The 18,486-nt window shown below is 37.2% G+C and overlaps 1 protein-coding gene across 4 annotated transcripts in view; it reads left to right on the top strand.

The window, feature by feature from the left end:
* ldlrad4 (low density lipoprotein receptor class A domain containing 4) overlaps positions 1-18,486 on the top strand; it is a 242,598-nt gene that overhangs the window by 44,478 nt on the left and 179,634 nt on the right. The gene's annotated exons all lie outside the window — the stretch shown is intronic.

Here is an 18,486-nt window from a genome sequence, read left to right as displayed (position 1 = left end):
ACTATGTTGTATCATAGAGATCAAAGTAATATAGTAAATAGGCAAAGTTTGCCCAGGTTTCATTAACCATAGCAAACAATAAGCAATTTGTTTTCAACAAGCAAACATGGTTGCCATTTATTGCAATAGTAGCAAATGTTTCACCTTTTATTTAATTACCCCAGTAGACTTAATTAACAATATATATATATATATGTATATATACATATACTGTACATACACATAGGGCATTTGAAAGTTAAAGACTGAGAACTCTTTCAAAGCTTATATCTTAAGGAGATGGTACCAAGATGCAAAATGGGTGCTAGAGTTGAGCATATCCACCTTACTAATTCTGAAGTACCCACTGATATTCCATTGGTCCTTTCATGTGTAGCTCTGCTACGTAGAGAGATAGTCAAGCTGAGATGTAACCAGGGCAGCAATAACAGTTGTTGAATATTTCATGAATATTTTCCATACTGTTAATTGTGACTTTGTAACCTTTGCTTAGACTAAATTTGCAAAACACTTGACCCAGACTGAACCTTTTTAATATTATTTTTTGCTGAAACTCATTTTTGAATTCACCACACCATGAAACCAGTTTTTAGTATTGAGGTCAAAACCTGATAACTCTTGCCCCAAATTTTCATATTATATGAATTTTTACTTGAAATGTTTAGTTAAACGCACCATTGCATGCAACCATTTTCTTATTTTTTATTTTTGTTAAATTAAATTTAGCCAGTCATTAAAATGGCATATATCTCATTTTAAAATGGAATGCCTTTTTAAGTTACTGACTTTGCTAATTGTACATATAGTATTTCTCAAATTATGTGTCCGCTTTCAGTGGTGCATAGGAAAAGCCACACAAGCTATTCTTTGGTTTCTTCTTTTGTTTGAGTGGGGCAGTTTTGCAAGCCTTATCTCTTTTTAGGTCATTCAGAATTCCTGGTTCTATTACAGAGATGGTGGAGACTATTTGGCAAAAAGTGTTTTCACTACAGGAGTGTCCAGGGAGCATATGTTTCCTACTGATAGTTCAAATTTTTATTTTGCATCAAATAAAACCGGACAGGCTGTAGCATATATTTCTGCTCTAGAATGTTAAATATTGGTTGGTCAAACCATTGCCCCATTGTAATGTCACTAATACAGATACAGGAATGACCAGGACCTTGGTTCTGGAGGTTGCTAAGTTTTCCAGATGTAGTTGGAAAAATTGAAAAGGACTTTCCCAGTACTTCTTGGACAGCCTTTCATCGATCTCTAAAGCTTCTACCCTATGGGGAGCATACAAACATTTGATCAGGAGGTAATTTATTAAAGTAGACTCTCTGTACAATCTCTTACCCAAGCTTTAGATTACCTAACTTTCCATCAATATAAATGGCTTTTATACAATTAGGCTGATTTCGAATTTGGCAACCAGGGCTCATATACAGAAACGACTTGGACTACCTTAATATCCTCCTCTCTTTGTGACTGATTTCATCCCTACTTACAATCATCTGATCATACCTAACTGGCAACTGAATTAAGCGTAAGCTATGGCCGCTAAAGCTCAGCTCAAAGCCTTGACAACAGGACCTGTCCAATTAGTTACTATTATTGTTTGTATTTTATTCTTGTTTTGCTATTTCTAGTAATCTTGATTATTACAGGCTAACCGGGTCCTAGGGGGTAACCCTAAAAAGTTCCACCTCCAGGACTCTCTTCTATCTAGACAGGCTGTTTTTCGACTTCATAACAATATATAACTTTTTCTACCTAACAAGGCATCCGATTATATACATGTTGTCCAATTGAATTTAACATTCTGGAGGAGTAGAGCAAAGTTCTAAGCGATGGAGCAAGGAACATGTGATCGATTCCGGTAGAGACTTTTTGGTGGGCTGAATAATGGGAGAACTGTCAGGCATCCAGATTAATTTCCCTCCAAGCATCTACCAGCGTATAAGTAGAAAGAGTAGAAGAGTATAATATCAGCCTCTAACGAGGAGAAAAATGTAAAGGATTTAGTTCTTTTTATGGGTGAGTTGAAGCCCTGGATGTTTAAACTGACCACATTAAAATAAACATATACATAGCAGTAAAAGACAACAGGGCCCATCCAAAATCAAGGTAAGTAACTGGTAAATTAAACACTATTTAACTAACAACAGAATGTGAAGTTAAAATTGTATGTCCCTGGTGGAACTTTGCTGAAACGCACTACACAATGGGGCCACAGAACTACCGGGAGAGGGGGGAAGCATGAGTCAGCCAGTATGTGTATATTTACAACCCAGGAGAAAGGGAATAAAAAAAAAAAAACAAGGGAAGGAGAAGAGATGGGGGGGGGGGGGAGGGATAGGGGGGGGAAAAGGAAAATGTTTAATGTAATAAGTGTTGCCACCCAACCCTATGTAAAATTATGAGCTGTAGGGTTCATGAGCTATAAGCCATAGAACCGAGATAAGTAACAGTATTGGAATTCAGGATCCATATAATGTTCAATCATTATTTGTACTCAGACACTCAGTAAGTAGTTGGCCTAGGGTATGCCTTAATTCTTCCATGAAAATCGAAGGTGCAATTTGTCCAAAGGAAGGAGTCAGAGAGAAATAGCCGCATAGATAAAATTCAGACTTCATTGGGATGGTAATGTTATCGGATAAGGTGAAGATCTAGATCTGGAAGTAGTAGCTCTAAGAATAGCTTGAACCTCTAATTCCTCCATTTCTTGAACAATCTGTGTTTGGGTTAAAGATCCCTTCAACCAGGAAAATTATTCTGCACCACTGGTTTAAGGAGTAACACATGGAAAACTTTATGGAAACGGAAACTCTTAGGCAGTTTCAACAAAGCTACTGCATTAATTTGACCAGCTATAGGGAAAGGACCCAAAAATCTTTGTCCTGATTTCTTGGATGGACAGAATAACTTCAGATTATAGGGTTGATTCACTAAGGTGCGTTAAAACGAGCGCTATTTATAGCATGTGTTGAAAATTTTATCGCGTCTTATTTTTCGCTACTTACCCACAATTCACTAAAAGCATACTTGCGTTAATTTAGACGCGACGCTGTTTGTGTTATTTAAGTCGCGAAGACTATTTTCATGCGGTATTTGACGCAACGCGCGCTAATTAATGCAGGGCGCACAAACTGCTGCCGCATGCGAAAAAACGCACACCATATTAGCCATACACACCGTTACTTTCGGAAAACTACTGTTCTGAAAATGACCATTTCCCTGCAAACTGGAGGCTGCATTACTCTAGGGCCAACACATACTTGAATAAATAACACTGCAAAGTCCATATTGTGTTGCCAAAAGCTCATTAACTGTACTTTTCTATAATTACTGCCTGCCCCAAGTAGGTGTTAATTTTCGCACAGACTAATGCGATATTTAGCGCGTCTCTGTGTTTGTGAATCATGCGTTAGTATAATTTATGCGCGAGAATTAACGCAATACGGAACAATTTACGCCTTGTGATCATGCGTTATTTAGCACATGCGATATGCAACTTAATGCATGCGATAATACTTTAGCGAACCGCACAGTTTTTTTTTAGCATCAATTTTAACGCAAAAAAAATGCAATAACGCTTATCGCACTTAGTGAATCAACCCTTATGAGTAGAAAGCTAGACTTAGTCGCCCACCTTGGAAACATAAGAATTTCAGTGCTTCTTGTCAGCAAAGTTTTAAAAATTGTTTGCCAGTTGGACCATTTGTTGAAGACCCTTGAAGTTCCCAATTTAAAAAAAAAGTCTATCTTAAACTGCTGGGAACCTCAAAAAAGTCAAGCAAGAAAACTGCGAGAATACCAAAATGATAAAAAAATGGGATTTGTTTAGTTGAAGAATGAACAGAATCATTGTAGGCAAACTCCATCACCGGAGAAGCACAGTTATCTTGCATTTAAGAATATGTCCTCGATGTTACTCAATGTAGGAAGAAAAAATAAGAATGTTATCAAGATAAATGATAGAACCGTCTTTCTACAATGAATAATTAAGTATTGGAGAAGCTTTTGCACAGAATGAGCTGGTACTTCTGTTGTTTTGAGAGTGTTAGGGATTCTGCATTGGTTTGGATCTGTTCCTAAAGTTTAACTTGTTTCAGCATAGTTTTGATGAGCAGTAGAAAAATGCTGCTTTCTTACAGGCTGTGGTAGTTGTGTAGAACATAAAATAACAAATAAAGTAACAGCACTTAGAACCTTAGTTGGTTTTAGAGAATTTTGCTAATAGATATGCATCTATGTGTACATACCATAATTGTGAATTAATGAGGGTTACAAATTATTTTAATAGCCTCCAGCCTGTTATCAAGTACTGTCCAGGCACACGCCAGGCAGTTTTTAAGGAATTCAGCTTATACCTTATCTTTGTTTTTTGTAGTAGCACCAACGGTGCCCTTGGATATTCTAATAGTTCCCCAAAAAACACGAGTTTTTTAATTTTTTTTTAAAAACAGAATTTGATGGGTGTCCAAAACCTTTTAAAAATGTATACAGATCATGAAATACATAGGACATCCCAGACTTCTTTTAGAATACCTACAGTATATAAATACAACAGTTCCAAAAGTTCACAAAAATCTATCACATGAACTGTGATGGTAATCCCTTTGGCAGAGGAAGACATGACTAGGTATCGATAGTAATAAATATCGTCAGCACTAATAAATATGATAGATTGCAATAACAAGGGCTTAATAATGAAAAGAGCAAGACATTTTTAAAACAAGAAAAGAAAAAAAAAAGTTTCTGAAAAAGGAGACCTATAAATTGTAATACAAGCAGCGAGTGAGTTCTTGTTTTAGGAGAGAGTATGGACAGTGAGAAAAGTCTACCAATTACATTTACAATATCTAATAATATTCCATATGACACATGAGGTGTAAAATCTTACATTTGTATGGAACCTATATAAAAAGTTAATACAGCACTTAGGAAGAAGTGGTTTTATTGATATAAACCATCCAGCATTTCTAAATACAGGTATGGCACCCATTATCCAGAATGCTCGGGACCTGGGTTTTTCAAGATAAGGGGTCTTTCCGTAATTCAGATCTCTTGCCTAAAGTCTGCTAAAAACATTATTTAAACAGTTATTAAAGCCAACAGGGTTGTTTTGCCTCCAATAAGGATTAATTATATCTTAGTTGGGATCAGTACAAGGTACTGTTTTATTATTACAGAGAAAAAGGAAACCATTTTTAAAAATGTGAATTATTTGATTAAAATGGGAGATAGCCTTTCCGTAATTCGGAACTTTCTGGATAATGGGTTTCCGGATAAGGGGTCCGATACCGGTACAAAAATTAAGTTTTTTTAGGAAACTCCCAAACCACTAGAGTCTGCTGGAATTCCACTAACTTATGGAAGGAACCCACCTCTTTGGGGATGTAAATTAGGACTTTCCTGTTTAAATCAATGCAGTTGGAAGGTGTGCTGATCAATGAGTCTGTAGGGCTAAAGTATGTCTGCAAGGGCAGTTGCAGTTCCACAATTTTCCTGCAGTCAGTTGAGCCTAAAAACACTTTAATTGAAGGTATTTAAATCAAATCATTCTGCTTGCACTTTCCTAACTTTGTGCTTGGTGGCGCTCATTCCTTCCTGCCTTCCTTCTGAACTGAGCTTCTGCACCTATTGATGCAGAGTTACCACCCCCTAGCCCCCCCCCCCAGAACCAAACACCAGAAATTACACCTGACTGGAAATGGTGGTAGGCATACATAAAAAATATTTAGCCCAGTTTGCGTCAGGGCGTGCATACAGTTGCATCCATTTGGTGAATCAAATGCAATTGCAGTAAGTGCAGCACAATTTCATCAAAAACAATCACCCATTTGTGTCCACAATGACATAGGGATTCTGGGGTAAAATGGTGCAAATGTAGGAAAAATATGTGCCAGTTGCACTCATAATTGCACTTTTCTCACTGTGCTTGAGGATGTAAATGAGCCCTTATGTCATAATGAGAATACTACTAATAACAATGATAGTTTTGCATTCTAGAGTACATAAATAGCCACATAGACCATATGTTTGTAAATCAGCTTGTGCTATGAACATAGAATGAAATATGGTTCTAGAAAGATCAAAAAATTTTTAGTGTACAAGTAAAATGCTTACATGTCCTTGTACTTAAAAAAAAAAAAGGGATTGGCTAAACATTTCCTAAATCCTTGAACTACTTTTTCCCCACCTTCATCGCACTTGTTTAACACAGCAGAAACACTGCTGAAGTGTAAAATGTACCGTTGCCAAGGTCAGTTTCTCGTGATTGCTCGCCTGTGGCAACTCATGCCAGCAGTGACAGACTGAGGCTCAGTGGCTCACAAAGTGACACTGTTGTGCTTCAAGAAGACATCAATGTAGGTTATGCACAAAAACCAGCAAACTGAACTGTCAGCATTTTTTGTAATTGTATACACCTAGGCCTGATGGGTATTATTAACATTCCATGCTACTTTGTCAAGGGGAAAAAACCTTTTTGACATTACTGCCATCTTTTTTATGCTGAATGTTTTGCTTGTGCTCTGATTCTTAAGCAGTAGGAGTTCTACAGATGCAGGACAACAAAGCCCAAATAAGTATCAAGATAACTAGGTCACACTCAGATATTATTATAAGCAAGTATTTATAAAGCATCTTTATATTCTGCAGCACTGTACAATATGTTCTGTTGGATGCCGGGATCCTAAAATAATATCCTGGGCAAATGCCCTTGTACCCATTTTGCTGCTGGGCACCTTGAGATTTTTTTCATAAAAATATTTTAGTTATAAAGTTTATTTTATATTTGAAATATGGAATGAGAGGTTTGATTCTGTTCAGTATTCAGCAAGGAAAAGGTTAATTTCCTTACATCTCCACCCTGTGATCCTTTTTGCTGAAAAACGTACCAGCCTTCTTCTTTCCTATTTCTGGTTCAGCCCTGGGCTGTTTGCATGCGCAGCAGAATAAAAGTTATAAAGAAAAATGGTGAACAGACTAGTGCCATCTGCTGACAGGTGTTATCAGCGGGAGCACTAACCGGGGTCTGAAGTAAGCGAATGTAATCACTGGAGGGTAATAACTTGACGCTGCCCAGCGATTCAGCCTTTTCTTATCCTTTAAAGGTGTAGAATGTTGCAGACAGCATTATTATAAGACAATTTCTAATTTTAATATAACCAATAAAGATGAGCAAAATTTTTCGCCAGGCATGGATTTGTGGCAAATTTCCAAGTTTCGCCATTGGCGGATTGTTTCACAAAATTTGCCGTGGAGAAATACAAAAAAAGATCGGTTTTTGGTGCATTATTTACCCTGGTGGTTTGCACGTCATAATGAACTTTTTTCTAACTTCTAGAACTTTATATGCGAAAAGTCCATTAAAAATCCGTGAGTTTTTCGTTAAATTTCCACAAAAAAAATGTACTTTGCGCAAAGAATATGAACATTTCAGAATTCTATAACGCTTTGGTTACACTTTCCTCTGGACTATCTTTTCGCCAAGGTTGATCTGTAGAGAACCATTGAGTCCTATGGATGGAGAACCATTGAGTTCTATGGATGGAGAACCATTGAGTCCTATGGATGGAGAACTATTGAGTCCTATGGATGGCTTCCAAAGCCAGACATGGCAGGCATCAAAGGCATAACAAAGTTTTTGGCACGAAAATATTGTGACTTTCAGAACGCAATTGCGATATTATCATACAAACGATAAAACCATTTTCAGAACTTCAGAAATTATTGTGGTTACTCCAAAATTTTCCACATCGTGTTTTAAGCCCAGAAAAAAATGGATCTTAGTAAATATGCCCCTTAGTGTCTTTTTTATTTGCCATGGCTATTGACCCTGTGTTCCATATATTATTTTTATTTGCAGGCTAGAAATAGGTAGAATTGGAACATTAATAATTCAAAGCAATACAAAATAAATAACAAAGTCTAATTGCAATGTTGGTTAGAATTGGCCTACGTATGACATACTAAACATTAATTCAAAAGTCAACTTTCCTGTAAAGGGCTTGTTTACCTTTAAGTTAACTTTTAGTAGAGAGTAATATTTTGAGACAATTTGCAATTGGCCTTCTTTTTTTTTTAGTTTTTTTTTAGTTATTTAAAGTTCAGGAGCTCTCCACTGCAAATAGCTGCTCTCAGAAGCTATTTGGTTGCCAGGGGGCAAGTTTCCTTAGCAACAAGGTAGTGGTTGGATGAGAGACTGGTATATAATAAGGAGAGGGCCTGAATTGCAAAAAGTAACAATAACAATAAATCTGTAACCTCACAAAGCAATAGTTTTTTGGCCGCTGGGGTCAGAGTGTTGGAAGAAGAAGGCAAATAATTAAAAATGTATAACAGATAAATAATTAAAACCGATAATGAAAACCAAAGTTGCTTAAAATTGACCACTCTATAACATTCTTAACTTAAAGGTGAACCTCCCCTTTTATGTATTTTAATATGTGATGTGCTGGGAGTAGGGCCCATATACCTTATCCACTGACTTTAATAACTGACACCTGCTGTTAAAGCAAAGCTATGTGACCATTATAATAAGTTTTATAGAGAGATAAAGCTAAATTAGCTGTAATGTTAGTGTTAACATTGAGTATAGTGAAACAGCTACCTATATACAAGCAATTCTGTACTGCTGTCATACTGCCTGTTACATTTATCTGCACTGCCCGGAGCTAACAAGTATGTGAAATCCATGCCCCTCTACTGTTTGCAGTATTAATCATTAGGCTAATGGCATACATAGCGTTTCTCTAACAGCGTATTTTAGAAAGCAGTGACAGGCGGTTTCCATTCATGTCAATGACAGGAGGCATGGGAATGTGTAAGAGGATGTTTCTCCACTGGTACAGAAGCATTGTGCAAATACAAGTAGAAAAATACATATTTTTGAAGATAACATTTTGTGAAACAATGATTTAAACTGAAAACCTCACCCTTTAGTCATGTCTAAATGTCCAAAAACACCAACAACAATGTGACACCTATATCATCTAATACTCTTGCCTGCATTCCTACTGCAAATTTTTCCTTTATTCAAAATTAAGATCACATTATCAACCCCTCTAAACTTGATGGGAGTGGCATATGTACATGCATTTATCCTGTGTATGCCCCCCATCCCTCCCTCAGACTCCCTGCCCTCCCAATGCTATCTGCAGTGTGCCTAACCGTGCTGCATCACTATGAAAGAAACAACATCTAATACAGTGGCCAGAAATCTAGGGACATTGGCTTGCAAGAGTCACCCTAAAGTTAGTACCGCTGCATTGCAGCTCTAGAGTCCTAGTTTGTTTTTAGTTCTCTCATATTCTACCATTTCTTTCTACATTCTTAAAGAATCAGTATAATTGGCTCCTGATAAAACTGGCTGTAGTGTGGGTAAATGTGCAAGGAACCTTTAAATTATAAGATCTACTAGGGCAGGAACTGATACAGTCTAAATGATGTATAATCTCTGTAAATGCTGCAGAATATATTGGTGTTATAAATAGAAGAATGAAAATAAAATATGTAGTCTGAAAAATGATCTTAATTTGTGGTTTTGACAACTATGCCAATAATTTAACTTTGCCTTTAACTGTGGTATAAGCAGCTTTTGATTTGAAATATGGAATGTTTCCAGGTTATGACCATGCCAAAGACTTGGTAGTCTGATCGATAGATGTTGTGGGCATTGTTCCAGCACACTTAAGCTTTATCTTTAATGTCCATAATATCTGCTGGATTGCACAGAGCTAGCATTATGTAGCAATTCATTCATAGATAACAGAGTGTAACACAATAAATATGGGCAAGGGGAAAATAATAATACCATGTTGTTAACTTTGTATCCATCTTCCTCAGTTCCTAAAGGCTATATACATACAAGTTTTAGGCTGATGTCCTGATAATTCTGTCAAAGTATTCTTAAAGGGGATGCAAGTTTTTTTTAGAGACATTTTATTTTTTTTCATTTCATTCTCCCTTGGCTCTGATTACTGAATGCACAAATGCCGGCAACACCTCAAAACCATCAGTGCTGCTCCATGTTCTGGATGGCAGGAAAGCAGCATGCAGGATGGGATGACAGGAGTGTCCGTATTTGTGCCATCCAGAACACAAAGTAGTTCCGATGGTTACAAAGCTGTGCAGCTAGTTGCCCTCTTAAGATTTGAATATCGAGAAATCAATATTTTCCCCTGTGGAGGGGAAGAGGGGGGGGGGGGGGGGGATTTGCAGGAAAAAATGCATTTTTTATAAAAACCACTAAAATTTTGTTAATGTGTAAATATAAAAAACAGAATTCTTTTTTAATGGAAAACCTGAAGCTAGACTTAATTTTTGACTTTGCATCCCCTTTAAAAGATACTGTATACTGACCAATTCCAGTTCGCCTTAGAATGTTGCTGCCTACACCATTTAATTTTAAGGTGAACAATCCCTTTACTTATGATGAAATAGTGCACAGGACTGAACCAGTCTGCAGTTATTACACATGTTGCCATGATGAGGTCCAAACATTTTTTGGCACAGCTGAGTAATAAGATGTTAACATGCTATGCTGGTGCTTAAAGGCAGGTATATTTGCTACTGAATGTTACTAAAACAGTTGACTACAACCCTTTTATGTTTGTTACCTTGTATTTCAAAATAAAGCAGAGGTTTCAAGCAAAACACAGGGTTCATAACTCTCTGTAAGTTGCATTTGTATTCAATACCTTAAAAAAACATTCAGCCTAAAATCTCACCCTTGTAAGCATGTAGGATGTGCTCCTTTATCCATGGTTTTGCCCCCACCCTCGGGGTAACACCACTCCCACACTTTGGGAATTTATGCAGTACACGGAAATGCTAAGTTGTCATGAGCCAAGGTCATAATAGTTAAATTTCTGATTTCTAAGAATGCAAATGACATTTAGTCATTGGGGTAGGCTTCTACGTTTAATAAAAGCACATGTTTTATTAATGCAAGCCTACTGCACCTAGACACATGGCTCAGCTATAATTATATTCTGCAGGCTTCTACTTGCTGCACAGTTACCATTAATACCTCTAACATTAGCAGCCAAATGACTCATAAGCGTTGGATTATTCTAAGTCCCTTATTGCTGTATAATTCAGGGCTGAAGGAATTGAATTAGCATAAAATCTATCTAATCTTCTGTGTGAGTTATAAAATAAGATGCCTGCTATAGTCATATTTCTTGGAAATTGTTTTCCTCGAGAAGTATTCAAAATATAACTTTATTTTAATTTAGCAGTGTGAAGATTTCAACTAGGGTTTTGTTTGGTTTTTCATCCTCCATTGAATAAGAGTTGTGCCTAATGCATATATATTCAGAATTAAAGGGAAGTTATTATAAAGGAATAAAATGTTATCATTCAAACAAAAAACTACTGATCAGTTTAGCCTTAGGGAATCTTAGCCATTAACTATTTATCACTTATTAACTGCTTAGTAGCAATCAGCTCTTAATGTGGAGGTATCTGTTTTAGCCATGAGTTTAAGACTTTACTGTAGGCCTTCTTATACCCAATCGTATAATGGCAGCCGCTAAGACAATGATTAATATTGTGATGTCACTTGAAATTGATAAACAGTGGAATGCCATGATAAACCATGGTCTTGGGAACATAAGGGCACAAATATAAGTGTGTCTTGGTAACACTGATTCTGAGACTGATTTAGTGCTGCTGAACATAAATTTGCTGTGCAGTCGCTTTCCACTTATCCCCAGGCTTCATATTAGTTCTAACTGACTTTGATTACTTCTACCTGTCTTTAAATTAGAGGACAAGCTAATGAATAGGCAGGCTGATATAAACCATTTTGTGCTGCTTAATTGGTTCCTTGTATGCATCCCTATTATACATGCTTTCTTTGCAGTTTATCCTACCAGTTATTACTTTTTTCTTACAGATGTACAAACTATTACTCTTAAGTTCTTTATTTTGTCATACAGTATAGAGTTCAATTTTACCCATATATCTTTTTCCTGGCTCCCTAACCATATACAACTATTTAATTTCTGCACCCTCTTGTCTGTTATTTGGTTACTTTGACTCCTTTGGCCTTCTGTTTATACCTCTGTCAGTTACTTTTAGTTATATATCCTTTGCTGCACTATTGTCAAGTAGCCGTCGTTTTATAAAAGCAAGAGGCTGTAGCAGGTTTCTAAGTGTCAAGTGTTTAATAGTGCTGCTGGAGGACGACAAATATGCCAGAATCTTCTTCTGCGGTCCTCAGCTTCTTGCCTGTTCAGCCACTGTGCTTGGCCATTAGTGAAGAACTACCATCACTGTACCCTGTTTTTCCCGAAAATAGGACATCCTCCGAAAGTAAGGCACCCCCCCGATTTTTCACCCCCTCGGAAAATAAGGCACCCCCCGAAAATAAGACACCCACCCAAACGATGGAATAAATGTGTACTGTATTCTTCTTCATGGAAAAATAAGACATCCCCTGAAAATAAGTCCTAGTGCATATTTTGGAGCTTAAAAAAATATAAGACAGTGTCTTATTTTCGGGGAAACACGGTATCAATGAAAACTTTGGTGGGTGGCCTCTTGTTTGTTAATCTTTTATAAGGATAAAAGATCCCCTGGAATCTATCTAATCATGTCCACTCATAGGAGCCTCTTTTCCAGACAAAACAACCCCAGCCTTGACAGTTTCTCCTCATAGCCTATTTTTTTCTCTTCCATTCAACTAAATGACACTACCAAGAGTTACACAGCGCATTATCCATTAAAATCCCCAAATCCTTTCCAGTTATGGATTCACTATGCACTACTATTGAGTGTACAACTCACATTTAGGTTATTTCAACCAAAGTCCATAACAATGCTATTATTAACAAATAACCTAATTTGCTAGATTGCTGCCCATTTGTCAGCATGCTGCATAGAATTTATATTTTTTCACAATTTAGTATCATCAACAAAAGTAAGGACAATACTTACAATTCCCACCTAAAGGTCAATACACATGTTAAAAAGCAAATGGCCCCTGCATTACTCCACTAACAACAGTGGTTCAATTAGGAAATGCTCCATTTACCATCATCTATCCTTCAGCCAGTGCTGTAAGTACAAATAATATGTTCCAGGGCAATATTCCTTAATTTAACCATTAACCTTTCGCTGTAAGCAGAACACACCGTAGTTCAGAATCTTTACTACTTCTCTACTCTAGTCAACCAATTGACTTCCCTCTGAGACAAAGGGTCTTTCCCCTTCTTGCTTATTTTTTATGCATTATTCTTCACTGCAGTGCTATATTTATTCTCTATTTTAGCTTTTTTTGATATAAGTTATAGTATCCTGATAAACAGTACAAACAGTAAAAAACGGCCCTCAGCCATGTGACTTGTGCTCTGCGCAAGTTGAAATGCTATCACCCCATAGCTCCCCCCCCCCCCAGCAGCCCATCAGCAGAACAATGGGAAGGTAACAGCTCCCTGACACCTGTATTGCTAAAAATGCTTGCATGCCTCGCCTAGTGATAGATATGAAAATAGCACTCAATAGTAAAAATCTAAGTCGGGTTCACCCAAATCATGACTACTCCAGTTACAGTAAGTAGAAGAAACAATAGCTTATCTGAAAGCAGTTCTACTGTGTAGTGCTGTCTCTTTCTGAAGGCACATGATCAGGGTTAATGGTTGAATGAATTATTCGCAATGTTTACAGTGTAATATAATAATACAAACTGTATCATAAAACTCAAATAGTACTGCTTATAAAAGGATTTAAACTTTTGGAATTAGGGCTTTTGATTTTTTTTCTGCATTATCACGCTTTGTTGCAACGCAGGAAATATTTGAATTCTTAATGTTTTGGGGTTTGGTTGTTACATACTACATCTACAGTACATACACATTGAAAGAAGAACAAATTCCCTGCCCTTAACTGAAGAATCCAACAGCCCAATAGCAAGCTAAGGAAACAGGGAGCTGAACTGAATTTTATCAGCAGCCTTTCTACGACTGAGGTGTATAAAATGTTTTATAGTCATTTATATTGATTTAAGACCCAATTTGCATTTCTGATGCACACAGTCCAAATATATTGTGCATCATTCACAATACCTGTCAGTTTGTCAATTCTTTATTTTGCTTTCCGTTATCTAGATTTAAATGATAGTTTATTGTTTAAGCTAACAGTCAATTTTTTATGGACTATGAGATATGCAAGCAGCAGTTAACTCTTTGGTCACTTAACTCATTGGCAATAAAGTGGCTCATGCCATGGAAAAAATAGCCCATGTAAATATTTTATGTGTGTTTGTATTATTCATGATCCCATCACCTTCTGTACCCATCCCAGTTCAGTTGAAATTCAACTATTTTAGATCAAATCCACTGTCTGTGGCTATGACTTCTTTCTTTGACCTGCAGCTTTACACTAGGAGCGCTACTGTTTATGGAATAAAAGGCCCCACATCTCATTTTTATGTGACTTGTTGAGCAGAGAGCGTCTCCATTTGCATATCTTTGTATGCAGACGCACATTCGGAAGCCAGCTTGGCTATTTTACATTGAGCAACACAGATGTTCACTAGCAAGGAATACAAATGAAATAAAAATGGTATTTTAACTAGAAGGCACGTAGCCCATATTATTCGAAAATATCACTTTACACCATTTGGGTATATGTGTTTGTAATTTAAACTTATAGTTCAGGGGTGATGATTATGGGGGCTATTCTACAGATCAGTGATGTATAAATGGCTGAAAATTTGCATTTCTTATTCCTAGACAAGTTATTTATTTGATGAGAAAGAGGCTAAACAGAAGTGTTGTTTAAAGGGAAACTATAACCCTGAATATTGCAGGTGTCAATAACATAACATATATAACAAAAAACAGCCCATATGTAAAACACTGTTTACTTTATAAAATAAATACTTTTTACAAGGATTGTATTTTCCTAATAGAATGTGCCATTGGATAACTCCATATTATAACACAGCCATTTTAAGTAATTCTTGTCCTCCTGTACTGTACTTGTGCACAAAGCCAGGGCACACATACATGCTTGGTTATATCAGCTAACAAATTGTACAAAAACCAGCAGATTCACCTTTCCTCTGAATGCTGGATTGGAGTGTAGACAAAACCAATTGATACCACAGACCATGTGGCTCCTGTAGGCAGTGAGAATGTAGAGTGTGTGTAATTAGCAAGTATAGAAGAACACATTTTTATCAAAGGCAGCCAAAGACTCCAGTCCTGTATGGTATCCAACTTGTGGCCTATAAATAGGTACCATTTTGAGGGCCCCTGCACAGTATGGGCAACTTTCTTTTATTCCTTTTTTTCTGGCTCCTCTTTGCTTCCTCATTTGACAGTGCACTTGACACTGGCCCTACCAACAAATTGACAAATATCTATATTCAGTAAAAAGATGATGGTTGGGATTGTTGGTCCAGCATAAATATGTGGAAAATGTTTGTTATATACGATTTTATCAGTAGGTGTATGGGCATGGGCATTTTTAATGGCTCTCCACTTGGGGTGCTATTTACTAACATTCGTATTTTGTTCCCCATGATTTCCATTTTTTTTTTTGCTAATGCAGCCGGGAAAAACACAAATGTAAAAATATGCAATCTAAAAGCTGTTGAGCTCATGTACAAGTCAATAACAGCTGTCCAAGGCAATATTTTTTGCAGTCCTTATACTTTAAGGTATTTGAGGCATTTTGAATTCAGTTTTTTTGTTGCAGTTTAGTTTCTCATTTAGTTTTCAATAAATGAGAAAATATTTGTGAGTGTGAGTTAGTTGTGGTATAAAAAACTTTCAAAATCTGCCTCTAATGAGCAGGTTTATCAAAATGTGAGATTAGCGTTTATGACAGAAAAATTCGCCCACTTTCAGTTTATTTCTATGGAAATTAAGACTCTTCTAAAAATTCCATAGTAAATTATAGAAAGTGGGTATTTGAATATGTTCTGTTTAACCACTTATTGTCTAAGAATCTTTAAAAGTAAAGTTTAGCCACCATTTTAGAAACAATTATATGACTTTCAGGAGCCAATTTTGTGTTTGTGTAGTACAGGGGTCTTCGACCCTATGTGAGATACATCAGATGAAGAGCCACAGGTTGCATTGTATTATTAATAATAAGTAGGAAAAATGCTTATCAGGTTCATTCCAATCTATCCTCCAGATTTACAGTATCTCAGTGGTGTATTGTAGGTCTTGTATTATTTTGCCCTTCTAGATGTACACCCATAGGATCAGGTTAACACAGTTGTGCAGGTGTTCAATGCTGTTGCTGATTCCTATTGTCCACAATGAGAAGCACTCGGTAAAATTCCCTGCACAATGCTACTGTGGCTGAGAAAACTAGCCGTGACAGCAGTCAAATCTCCTCATAGCCTGAGCCTCTCTGAATACCGCATTCTGGAACCAATGAAATCTGAACAAAAATGCCTTCTGACTTATTTCAGTCTTGGTTTATGATATGCTCTGACTGTCCTACAACAAAAGAGTTTATCTCCCTGGAACAGTTGCAATGTCTGTTAGGAGGTATAAAAACAATATATTATATGTTACCTAATCTGATGGCCTTCACAGAGAGGAGCTTTCAGATTCCAAGAATGTTGTTCCTCTGCATTCTTACTTACATTTGTTTCCCATTCAGAATGGCAGAGAATATTTCATTAGATAGGCAGCTGCCCTGGGCCACCATTATGTAAAAAGCTGCATGGCACTAGAATATTAATGGCTATGAAGGTGGCAGGATGTGATTTACTCTGAGTCACATAAGTTAGTCACAGCAAATGTATCAGTATGGTATTTATTATTATTTTTCACTGTCATGAATCCCAGGCTTGGAAAAATGCTTTTTGTCTTGTGGAACGTAATGCAATACTTTCCTGGATTCATTTGTTCTGCGGGGAAACATGTACCGATTAACTAAGAATTCTCATTACCAATTGATGTTAAGTGTTTCAAGGAACCATGTATTCCTACTGGCACACAGGTTTAAAAATAATTTTAGTTTTGTTTAATGAGAATATTAGGAACATATGGTTGCAAGGTATAAATGTGGAGTAATTCTTGGGCAAAATATGCTCCCCATAGTTGTAAAACCAAACCTGTTATTAAAATAAGTTAAAGGTTTTGCTCACCTTCACTTTTAGTAGTCCCCAGAAGGGTTGATCTGGCCAAGAGCTGTACTTGCCTCCGATTTGGGGGCTGCTTCCTTTCTTGATTAGTTGTGTAATTGACCAGGGGTGTCAGGTTTCCATAGTCTTTAAAATAGGGAGTCACCATGTTTTCTATATTTTTGGACCTCTCTTGCTGGGTTAGTGTAGGAGGCCAAAGAAGGAGTAGATATTGTTAGGAAGGATTCTCTAATAGCTTGTTCTAGGAGTGAGAGTTAGGCTGAGGGTGGTTTGTAAAGTGACCACAGACTCCAGTGAGTAAAGAAGAATGGGTTAGAACCCTAGGGGGCACATTTACTAATCCTCAAATCCGAATCCCGAATGGGAAAAAATTGGATTAGAAATGAAAATTTAGCGATTTGTTTTCACCGTCGCGATTGTTTAGTATTTTGCGCAAATTTTTCATCGCCGTTGCGATTGTTTCGTATTTTGCGCGACTTTTTCGTCGCCGTCGCGATTGTTTCGTATTTTGCGCAACTTTTTCGGCGCTGTAGCGGAAAAACCAATCCAAATTTTTCACGACGGCGACGAAAAAATCGCGGAAAATATACGATAAAGTCGGAACGACGACAAAAAAGTCGGCCAAAATACGAAAAACTGTGACGGCGGCGAAAAAAACAAATCGCAAAAATACCGATCATTACGAAAAAAAACGCCGCTTTCGGACGTTCGTGGATTAGTAAATGGTGTCATCCGCAAAGTGAACTCAAAGACTCAAGTGGCCAGGTTCAGTGATAAAGACCGAAGAGTGCTACTGTGAGGTCCTTGTACTCTGGAGACTGGACACTTGCTAGCAGGTACTACTGCATCCTGGAAGTGCCTAGTACCATCCTGGGAAGTAATTATCTGAATTGTGTGTGTGTAGTAATTTTGATGTAATGTCAGAGAGACCGTTTGCAATGTAGCAAATAAATAATTATTGTTTAAAAATCTTTGCCATTCAAGTTATTGATCTGTTCATGTGTATGATATTAGTGTGGTTAACTCTTCCTTAATCTTACACCAACATATTCCACAGTGCTGTACACTAGATGGCTATACATAGAGATTCCATGCAAAGACAGACAGGAGTGGAGGTCTCTAGGGCACATGAGCAAGTGTCAAGCCAGTTATACAAACAACATCAGTGGAGGCTGGGTAGTTCTGTTTGTCCTGGAATGTCATGGCAGGGATAGATTGGGGAAGGGCCATTACTTTAGTTTATTAGTGCTGCCAGAGCTGAGTCAAGAAGAATTGCACCCAAGGCAAAATTAGTTAGCCTAACACTATGCTTGCCACCTTGCCCTCTTGCTTACACACATCCCCACCATCTGCCCACACATTGATCCCTTTTC

Source organism: Xenopus tropicalis, chromosome 6 (assembly GCF_000004195.4).
Source record: "Xenopus tropicalis strain Nigerian chromosome 6, UCB_Xtro_10.0, whole genome shotgun sequence".
NCBI lineage: Eukaryota > Metazoa > Chordata > Amphibia > Anura > Pipidae > Xenopus > Xenopus tropicalis.
The sequence above is the reverse complement of the archived record's forward strand: the minus strand, read 5'-3'. Positions and strand labels throughout refer to the sequence as shown.